At 52.7% G+C, this 10,691-nt stretch overlaps 1 non-coding gene across 1 annotated transcript; it reads right to left on the bottom strand.

The window, feature by feature from the left end:
- Window positions 1-9,884: 9,884 nt before the first annotated feature.
- TRNAL-GAG (transfer RNA leucine (anticodon GAG)) lies at window positions 9,885-9,955 on the bottom strand. The gene has a single exon. It is a non-coding gene; the product is annotated as a tRNA-Leu (tRNA).
- Window positions 9,956-10,691: the final 736 nt, after the last annotated feature.

Below are 10,691 nucleotides of genomic sequence, written 5' to 3'. Positions count from 1 at the left end.
TAGTGGTTAAGTGCGTGGACGCTTATCTGGGAGAACCAGGTTTGGTTCCCCACTCCTCCACTTGCAGCTGCTGGAATGGCCTTGGGTCATCCATAGCTCTCACAGAGGTTGTCCTTGAAAGGGCATCTGCTGTGAGAGCTCTCTCAGCCCCACTCACCTCACAGGGTGTCTGTTGTGGGGGGAGGAAGAGAAAGAAGACAGTGAGCCGCTCTGAGACTCTGAGATTCAGAGTATAGGGCAGGATATAAATCCAATATCTTCTTCTAAAGAGAGCCAGTTTGGTGTAGTGGTTAAATGCATGGACGCTTATCTGGGAGAACCAGGTTTGGTTCCCCACTGCTCCATTTGCAGCTGCTGGGATGGCCTTGGGTCAGCCAGAGCTCTCCATCTGGGAGAACCGGGTTGGTATCCCCTCTCCTCCACTTGCAGCTGCTGGAATGGCCTTGGGTCAGCCAGAGCTCTCTTATCTGGGGGAATGGGGTTTGATTCCCCACTCCTCCACTTGCAGCTGCTGGAAGGGCCTTGGGTCAGCCAGAGCTCTCTTATCTGGGAGAATGGGGTTTGATTCCCCACTCCTCCACCTGCAGCTGCTGGAATGGCCTTGGGTCAGCCAGAGCTCTCTTATCTGGGAGAATGGGGTTTGATTCCCCACTCCTCCACCTGCAGCTGCTGGAATGGTCTTGGGTCAGCCAGAGCTCTCTATCTGGGAGAACGGGGTTTGATTCCCCACTCCTCCACCTGCAGCTGCTGCAATGGCCTTGGGTCAGCCAGAGCTCTCTTATCTGGGAGAACCCAGTTTGATTCCCCACTTCTCCACTGGCACCTGCTGGAATGGCCTTGGGTCAGTCATAGCTTCTCTTATCTGGGAGAACCGGGTTTGATTCCCCACTCCTCCACCTGCAGCTGCTGGAATGGCCTTGGGTCAGCCAGAGCTCTCTTATCTGGGAGAACGGGGTTTGATTCCCCCCATCTCCCCTTGCAGCTGCTGGAATGGCCTTGGGTCAGCCATAGCTCTCTTATCTGCAAGAACAGGGTTTGATTCCCCACTCCTTCACTTGCAGCTGCTGGAAGGGCCTTGGGTCAGCCAGAGCTCTCACAGAGGTTGTCCTTGAAAGGGCAGCTGCTGTGAGAGCTCTCTCAGCCCCACCCACCTCACAGGGTGTCTGTTGTTGGGCGGAGGAAGTTAATGGCGATTGTGACCGCTCTGGGACTCTGAGATTCAGACTATAGGGTGGGATATAAATCCAATATCGTCATCATCTTCCTCACAATCAACGAAGTCCATTGGACTTCTGCTTTCTTCCACTGACTCATACAACTGCCTACCTGGGATAATGCGGTGTTGTGGTTAGAGGGATGGATGAAGGTGTGGGGGATCCAGGTTGGAATCCTCCTTCTGCCATGGCAGCTTGCCAGGGTCACGTGGTCCAGGCCTGGCCTACCTGACAGGGTTGTTGTGAGCACAAAATGGAGGGGAGCAGAATGACATTACCCGCTTTGGGAGTCCCCACTGGGGAGAAAGGTGGGGTAGCCATGAAGTAAAATAAACACGTCATCTGTTTTAAGACGTTTGGCGTGTGCATGAGAGTGGAGGAATGTTGCGTGAGCGGCGACTGAAAACAGCAGGGTCCTATCCTGTCCTGAGCGAGTCCAAGGAGGATATGGAAGTGTCATCCTCTGTTTAATCCACATAACAACCCTGCAATGTAGGTCAGAGAGACGGGCCCACGAAGATGATCTGGAGAGCTTCATGGCTGACGGCAGAGTAGGGTTGCCAATCCCCAGGGGGGAGCAGGGGATGCCCCAGTTTGCAGGCCCTTCCCCCGCTTCAGGGTCATCAGAAAGCCCGGGGGGGTGTCTGCTGGTCACTCCATTATTCCCTATGAAGACCAATTCTCAAAGGGTATATGGAGAATTGATCAGTGGGTATCTGGGGCTCTTGAGGGGCTGTGTTTTTGAGGTAGAGGCACCAAATTTTCAGCATCACATCCGGTGCCTCTCCTGAAAACACCCTCCAAGTTTCAAAAGGATTGGACCCGGGGGTCCAATTCTATGAGCCCACAAAGAGGGTGCTCCTGTCCTTCATTCTTTCCAATGGAGGCAAGGCATTGAAAAGGTGTGCGGTCCCTTTCAAGGCGATGGCCAGAATTCCCTTTGGAGTTCAATCGTGCTTGTCCCACCCTTGCTCCTGGCTCCGCCCACCAAAGTGTCCTGGCTCCATCCCCGAAGTCGCCAGATATTTCTTGAGTCGGACTTGGCAACCCTAAAGGAGCTTCAAGTGACAACAATTCCATCTTCACCACAACCCTGTGAGGTAGGTTAGGCACCTTTCACCCCTCAGACATGAAGGAGGATGACTTCAGTCCTGGGCTTTCCTGGCTGCCCCACTGGTCATCCACCTGCATGGCTGAGTGGTGATTTGAACCCAGGTCTCTCTCTCTTCACAGGCCCAGCTGAGACAGTAGCGTCAGTTCGACCTGCTCTGCCCCCCGAAATATGCACAGCTAAACTCGCGCGCAGAACCTTTGCTGCCAGGGTTGCCAACTCTGGGCTGGGGAATTTCTGGAGATTTGGAGGGTGGAGCCTGAGGGAAGCGGGGTTTGGGGAAGGGAGGGGCCTCAACAGAGCACAGTGCCCTAGACTCCGCCCTCCGAGGCAGCCATTTCCTCCAAGGGGTGGATCTTTGTCATCTGGAGATGAGCTATAATTCCAGGAGACAACCTTGTTCCTGGCTCCACCCCCAATGCCTCCTGGCTCCACCCCCAAAGTCTTCTGGCTCTACCCCAAAGTCCCCAGATATTTTTGGGGGAAAGTTTGGTGTAACAGTTAAGTGGTTAAGTGTGCGGACTCTTATCTGGGAGGACCGGGTTGGATTCCCCACTCCTCCACTTGCAGCTGCTGGAATGGCCTTGGGTCAGCCATAGCTCTCTTATCTGCAAGAACAGGGTTTGATTCCCCAATCCTCCACTTGCAGCTGCTGGGATGGCCTTGGGTCAGCAAGAGCTCTCTTATCTGGGAGAACCGGGTTTGATTCCCCACTCCTCCACTTGCAGCTGCTGGAATGGCCTTGGGTCAGCCAGAGCTCTCTTATCTGGGAGAACCGGGTTTGATTCCCCACTCCTCCACTTGCAGCTGCTGGGATGGCTTTGGGTCAGCCAGAGCTCTCTTATCTGGGAGAACCGGGTTTGATTCCCCACTCCTCCACTTGCAGCTGCTGGAATGGCCTTGGGTCAGCCAGAGCTCTCGCAGGAGTTGTCCTTGAAAGGGCAGCTGCTGTGAGTGCTCTCTTAGCCCCACCCCCCCTCACAGGGGGTCTGTTGTGGGGGAGAAGATAAAGGAGATTGTGAGCCGCTCTGAGACTCTGTTTCAGAGAGAAGGGCAGAGGATAAATCTGCAGTCTTCTTCTTCTTGAATTGGATTTGGCAATCCTAATTCAGGATCTCCAAGGAGGCGACCATGAACACATCAACAGATTTCTGAGGTTAAAAAGCAACCAAAATACGAACATATAAAAAAAACCATTTAAAGTCCACAAAAGCATAGTATGGGCACACGTAAACACACGCCTAAATCGCTTTCCTGGCAGCTGAACAGTTTTTTTTCCGGGGGGGGGGGGCTTAGGGATCAGTTTGCTCCAACTTGACCCTACGGCTTTAAGTGGGACCGTCTGTTCCTGGGGTCTGGCGAGATGGGGGAGGGGGGCAGAGGAGGCCTGTGCTTACGGAGCAAACCTACTCCTCTTACAGCAGACCCCGGAAAGGATGGCTCAGAGAGGAGCAAATTCAGCGGGGGCCACAGAGGCTGGGGAAAGCGCTCCCCGCTGCCTTGGGGGCTCAGCTTGCGTGGGGGGGGGGACTTTCCCATGTGTGGGTGTTTGTTGTTCAGGTTGCATCTCTAGAGGGAGAACTGAGGAGACTCCCCCCCTCCATCGCTGCCTTCACTAGGGTTGCCAAGTCCAATTCAAGAAATATCTGGGGACTTTGGGGGCGGAGCCAGGAGACTTTGGGGGTGGAGCCAGGAGACGTTGGGGGTGGAGCCATAAGCAAAGTTGTGACCAGCACCATTGAACTCCAAAGGGAGTTCTGCCTGTCGCCTTGAAAGGAACCGCACACCTTTTAAATTCCTTCCCTACATTTGAAATAATGAAGGATAGGGGCACCTTCGTTCGGGGCTCATAGAATTGGACCCCCTGGTGCATTCTGTTTGAAACTTGGAGAGTGTTTTGAGGAGAGTCATCAGATGCTATGCTGAAAAATTGGTGCCTCTACCTCAAAAACAGTCCCTCCAGAGCCCAAGTGACCCCCAGATCAATTTCCCATTATACCCTATGAGAATCGATCTCCATAGGGCAGGGGTGGCCAAGGGTAGCTCTCCAGATGTTTTTTGCCTACAACTCCCATCAGCCCCAGCCATTGGTCATGCTGGCTGGGGCTGATGGGAGTTGTAGGCAAAAAAACATCTGGAGAGCTACCCTTGGCCACCCCTGCCATAGGGAATAATGAAGTGCCCAGCAGACATTCCCCCCCCCCCTTTCTGACGACTCTGAAGCGAGGGATTGGCATCTCTAGAGTTGCTGAACTTCCAACTTCTTCAAAGTAACACAGAGCAACCATCCCAAGAGGAAGCCTTTCGGAGTGGAGTCTGAAGCCTCCGGAGATGGAAAGTCACGTGGGGGCTGTGAGGGCGGAGCTTACCCCTCCCCCAGCCAGCTGACAGGGAGCAGGAAGGAGCCTGGGGAAGCGGGAGAACCCCCGCTGGGACCTGGGGATTGGCAAGCCAACCTTCACCCAAGCCCTCGGCCTACTTCTGCATTAGAAGCATAGAATCCTAGAGTTGGAAGGGGCCTTTCGGGTCATCTAGTCCAACCCCCTGCACAAGGCAGGAAACTCACAAACCCCTCCCCCTAAATTCACAGGATCTTCATCGCTGTCAGAGGGCCATCTAGCCTCTACTTAAAACCTCCAAGGAAGGAGAGCCCACCACCTCCCAAGGAAGCCTGTTCCACTGAGGAATCGCTCTAACGGTCAGGAAGTTCTTCCTCATGTTGAGCTGGAAACTCTTTTGACTTAATTTCAACCCACTGGTTCTGGGCCTACCTTCCGGGGCCACAGAAAACAATTCCGCAGCATCCTCTATAGGACAGCCCTTCAAGTACTTGAAGATGGTGATCCTATCGCCTCTCAGCCACCTCCTCTCCAGGCTAAACGTCCCCAGCTCAGCTCCTTCAACCTTTCCTCATAGGACTTGGTCTCCAGACCCCTCACCATCTTCGTCACCCTCCTCTGGACCCGTTCCAGCTCGTCTATATCCTTCTTAAATTGTGGTGCCCAAAACTGAACACAAGACTCCAGGTGAAGTTTTACCAGAGCAGAGTAAAGCGACACCATCACATCACGTGACCTGGACATTGTTGTTCTGCTGACACAGCCCAAAATTGCATTTGCCTTTTTAGCCACCGCATCACACTGTTGATTCACGTTCAGCGTATGATCCACTAAGACCCCCTAGATCCTTTTCACACATACTACTGCTAAGACATTCCCTGGGCAGGGATTGCGAACCTCCAGGCAAGAGAGGGAGATCTCCCGAGATTCCAATAAGGGCTTAGAAGGAGCTTTGCTGGCAACTCTACAACAGAGATCTCTCCCCGTGGAGAAAATGACTGCTTTGGGACTCTAGGGCAGGGGTGTCAAATGTGCAGCCTAATGGCTGGATCGGGGCCTCGGACGGCTCTTATCAGGCCCACGAACAACTCACTGTCATCTGCTTCCTTCTCCCTCTCCCTTGCTTCCTTCTGCATCACAGCTTGCTTTGCCAGGCTTGCTGAATCGCACAGGAGCTACAGAGCAAAGCCTCTATTTTCTGCACTGGCTGACTGGTGCATGAAGCAACTTCTGTACCAAAGCTTGCAATGCCCAGCCATTTCATATTTTCCCCTGGCCTTAGGCTCAAAGCATTGACCATGAGATTTCTGTAATGAAAGTCAATAAATCAAAAAAGGTTTTGCAACTTAGAGATACACACCTGAACAGCATACTCAAGATTGCTACAGCACAGACATGGTCTCCAGATTTTGATACAATAATTCAGAGCAAGCGGCGTCGGTTATCAAAGACTGTCAAATCAACAAAATATTGCAAGAGTGCTGATATTTTAAAGCATGCTTTATTCTACATTTTTTTAAACAAAATCTTTAATTGTGTTTGTCTGTGTTCTTTATAAAGTTTCTATCTCCGCTACCTGGCATTACATTTTATGACACACAGGGCCCAGCTCGACAAGGTCTTATTTATGTCAGATCTGGCCCTCATAACAAATGAGTTTGACACCCCCTAGGGCGTCCTATGTCCTTCTGAGGTCCCTTCCATCTCCATCCAAGAATCTCTGCTCTTGCCTACAAGAGAAGACTGTTGAGAGTCCCTTGGACTGCAAGAAGATCCAATCAGTCAGTCCTAAGGGAAATCAACCCAGTCTGTTCCCTGGAAGGTCAGATGCTGAAGCTGAAGCTCAAATACTTCGGCCACCCAATGAGAAGGGAGCACTTCCTGGAGAAGACCCTGATGCTGGGAAAGACAGAAGGCAAAAGAAGAAGGGGGCGGCAAAAGATGAGATGGCTGGACAGCGTTTCTGATGAAACAAACACGAATTTGAGCAGACTTCGGAGGATGGTAGAAGACAGGAGGGCCTGGCGTGACTTTGTCCATGGAGTCGTAAAGAGTCGGACTCGACTGTGCGACTGAACAACAACAAAAAGTCCCTGTTTAAGCACCAGTCATTTCTGACGCTGGGGTGACGTCGCATCACGACATTTTCACGGCAGACTTTTGACGGGGTGGCTTGCCCTTGCCTTCCCCAGTCTCATCTGCACTTTCCCCCCAGCAAACTGGGGACTCCTTTGACCGCCCTCGGAAGGAGGGAAGGCGGAGTCAACCTGGAGCCGGCGACCTGAAAACCCAGCTTCTGCCAGGATTGAACTCGGTTCGTGAGCTTAAGACTGCAGTACTGCAGCTTTACCACTCTGCGCCACGGGGCTCCTTTCTGCATTACCCCTCCACTAAATGGACACAATTCCCCCCCACACCAGAGAGGGTTGAATTGCCCCAAAAAATCTGGGCGAGGGGCCTACAGCTTTCTTGGAAACAGGTTCTTGAAACCTGCACTCAGAGCGTTCCCTTCTAGCCGGGTCCCACTCCGCTTGCAACATTCCAAAAGTGTCACGAGAGAATCAGAGGTGTGGCAGAGCAAACCCGCGTTCTCTAGTCGGCCTGTTCAGTTGTGTAAGCTGGAGGCTGAGTCTTGAAGGGGGGGGGGGCGGTGTTGGAACCAGGTATATAGGGAGGGGGGGCTTTAGTAGCTGTGCCCATTCTAACTAGCCCTGATCGCATCTAAGAGGCTTTTCTAACAAAGAGGATTAGAGATTTCCAGCTGCTCCAGCACTGGAGAGGTTAGAAACGTCCCTGTTAGGAAGGGGGCCGGGGAGGGGGAGGCGGGGGGGGGGCAGGCAGGCAGGGAAGGAGGGGGGGAGATGAAGGAAGGGGGATGCTTTTCATTTGTGGCCTGTCTCTGGGTAGATGTACCCCAGCCAGGGAGGGGGAATCTATGTCCACTGGATAAGGTTGCCAATCCCCAGGTGGGGGCAGGGGATCCCCCGGTTTGGAGGCCCTCCCCCCGCTTCAGGGTTATCAGAAAGAGCAAGGGGGAATGTCTGCTGGGCACTCCATTGTTCCCTATGGAGACCGATTCCCATAGGGTATAATGGAGAATTGATCTGCAGGTATCGGGGGCTCGGAAAGGCGAGCTGTTTTTTGAGGTAGAGGCACCAAATTTTCTGTATAGATTTGACGAATCTCCCAAAATTACCCTCCCAAGTTTCAAAAGGATTGGACCAGGGAGTCCATTTCTATGAGCCCCAAAAGAAGGTACCCTGATCCTTCGTTATTCCCAGTGGAGGGAAGGCATTTAAGAGGTGTGCGGTCCCATTCAATGGGATGGCCAGAACTTCCTTGGGAGTTCAATGATGTGTGTCACACCCTTGCTCCTGGCTCCACCCCCAGTGTCTCCTGGCTCCACCCCCAATATCTCCTGGCTCCACCCCCGATGTCTCCTGGCTCCACCCCCAATGTCTCTTGGCTCCACCCCAATATCTCCTGGCTCCACCTCCAATGTCTCCTGACTCCACCCCCAATATCTCTTGGCTCCACCCCAATGTCTTCTGGCTCCACCCCCGATGTCTCCTGGCTCCACCCTCAATGTCTCCTGGCTCCACCCCCAATGTATCCTGGCTCCACACCCAATGTCTCCTGGCTCCACCTCCAATGTCTCCTGACTCCACCCCCAATATCTCTTGGCTCCACCCCAATGTCTCCTGACTCCACTCCCAATATCTCCTGGCTCCACCCCAATGTCTCCTGGCTCCACCCCAATGTCTCCTGACTCCACCCCCAATGTCTCCTGACTCCACCCCCAATATCTCCTGACTTTACCCCCGATGTCTCCTGGCTCCGCCCCCGATGTCTCCTGGCTCCACCCCAATATCTCTTGGCTCCACCCCTTGTCTCCTGGCTCCACCCCTAAAGTTCCCAGATATTTCTTGAATTGGACTTGGCAACCCTACCACTGCAGGATCTATCCCTTATATTGCTCAGTGCATAGAACCAAAACAAAAACCTAGTGATGTTTCCATCTTTTAGGGTTGCCAGATCTGTGGTGGAAAATACCTGGAGGCTTTGGGGGTGGAGCCGGGAGAGGGTGGGGTTTGGGGAGGGGTGGGGCTTCAGCAGGGTATAATGTCCTAGAACCCGCCCTTCAAAGTAGCCATTTTCTCCAGAGGGGTGCTGCTTGAAGCGTACTTGGTGTAGTTAGTAGACCGATCAAGGAAAGGAAAGGTCCCCTGTGCAAGCACCAGTCGTTTCCAACTCTGGGGTGACGTTGCTTTCACAATGTTTTCACGGCAGACTCTTCAGGGGTGGTTTGCACTTGCCTTCCCCAGTCTTCTACACTTTCCCCCCAGCAAGCTGGGGACTCCTTTGTCCGACCTCGGAAGGATGGGAGGCGGAGTCAACCTTGAGCCGGCTACCTGAAAACCCAGCTTCCACCAGGGATCGAACTCAGGTCGTGAGCAGAGCTTAGGACTGGGCTCTTTAAAAGGTAAAGGTAGTCCCCTGTGCAAGCACCAGTCGTTTCTGACTCTGGGGTGACGTTGCTTTCACAACGTTTTCACAGCAGACTTTTTATGGGGTGGGTTGCCATCGCCTTCCCCAGTCATCTACGCTTTCCCCCCAGAAAGCTGGGGACTCATTTTACTGACTTCGGAAAGATGGAAGGCTACCTGAACCAGCTTCTGCTGAGATTGAACTCAGGTCATGAGCAGAGGGCTCCGACTGCAGTACTGCAGCTTCACCACTCTGCGCCGCGGGGCTCTTTCTAGACTGATCCAAGCCACCAAGTAATACACCGTCTTTTCGTTTGCGAAAATATATTACAAAAATTGTGTATACTACATAATAAACAATACAATAATGATAGGGGCTGGCAGTGCGAGGGCCTTTTAAAGTCACAGAAACCCCAAGGGGGTAAAAAGAAAATAAAACCCCGTCCCCAAATGAATAGATATAAGTCCAGACTTGGAAATAGTCCAACTGAAATTCACAAGGTGGGTGTTCCTGAGGAACGTAGCTTCAATGCAGCGACTTTCTTAAAAAAAGTCTCTCTAGATTTCCATGACGTTTCAGTTCCTTCTTACATATGAACATATGAAGCTGCCTTATACTGAATCAGACCCCCCTGGGTCCATCAAAGTCAGTATTGTCTTCTCAGACTGACAGCAGCTCTCCAGGGTCTCAAGCTGAGGTTTTTCAGGCCTCTTTGCCTGGACCCTTTTTAGTTGGAGATGCCAGGGATTGAACCTGGGACCTTCTGCTTCTCAAGCAGATGCTCTACCACTGAGCCATCGTCCCTCCCCTGACCAGCAGTGGCTCTCCAGAGCCTCAAGCTGAGGTTTTTCATGCCTATTTCCCTGGACCCTTTTTTGGAGATGCCGGGGATTGAACCTGGGACCTTCTGCTTACCAAGCAGATGCTCTACCACTGAGCTACAGTCCCTCCCCTGCTCTCCAGGGTCTCAAGCTGAGGTTTTTCACACCCACTTGCCTGGACCCTTTTTAGTTGGAGATGCCGGGGATTGAACCTGGGACCTTCTGCTTATCAAGCAGATGCTCTACCACTGAGCCATCGTCCCTCCCCTGACCAGCAGTGGCTCTCCAGAGTCTCAAGCTGAGGTTTTTCATGCCTATTTCCCTGGACCCTTTTTTGGAGATGCCGGGGATTGAACCTGGGACCTTCTGCTTACCAAGCAGATGCTCTACCACTGAGCTACAGTCCCTCCCCTGCTCTCCAGGGTCTCAAGCTGAGGTTTTTCACACCCACTTGCCTGGACCCTTTTTAGTTGGAGATGCCGGGGATTGACCTGGGACCTTTTGCTTACCAAGCAGATGCTCTACCACTGAGCCATCGTCCCTCCCCTGACCAGCAGTGGCTCTCCAGAGTCTCAAGCTGAGGTTTTTCATGCCTATTTCCCTGGACCCTTTTTTGGAGATGCCGGGGATTGAACCTGGGACCTTCTGCTTCCCAAGCAGATCCTCTACCACTGAGCCACCGTCCCTCCCCTCTTCCATTTATAACAGCTCAGTTATT

The sequence above is a fragment of the Heteronotia binoei genome, chromosome 8, assembly GCF_032191835.1.
Source record: "Heteronotia binoei isolate CCM8104 ecotype False Entrance Well chromosome 8, APGP_CSIRO_Hbin_v1, whole genome shotgun sequence".
Classification (NCBI taxonomy): Eukaryota; Metazoa; Chordata; class Lepidosauria; order Squamata; family Gekkonidae; genus Heteronotia; species Heteronotia binoei.
This window is presented reverse-complemented; position numbering and strand designations above follow the sequence as displayed.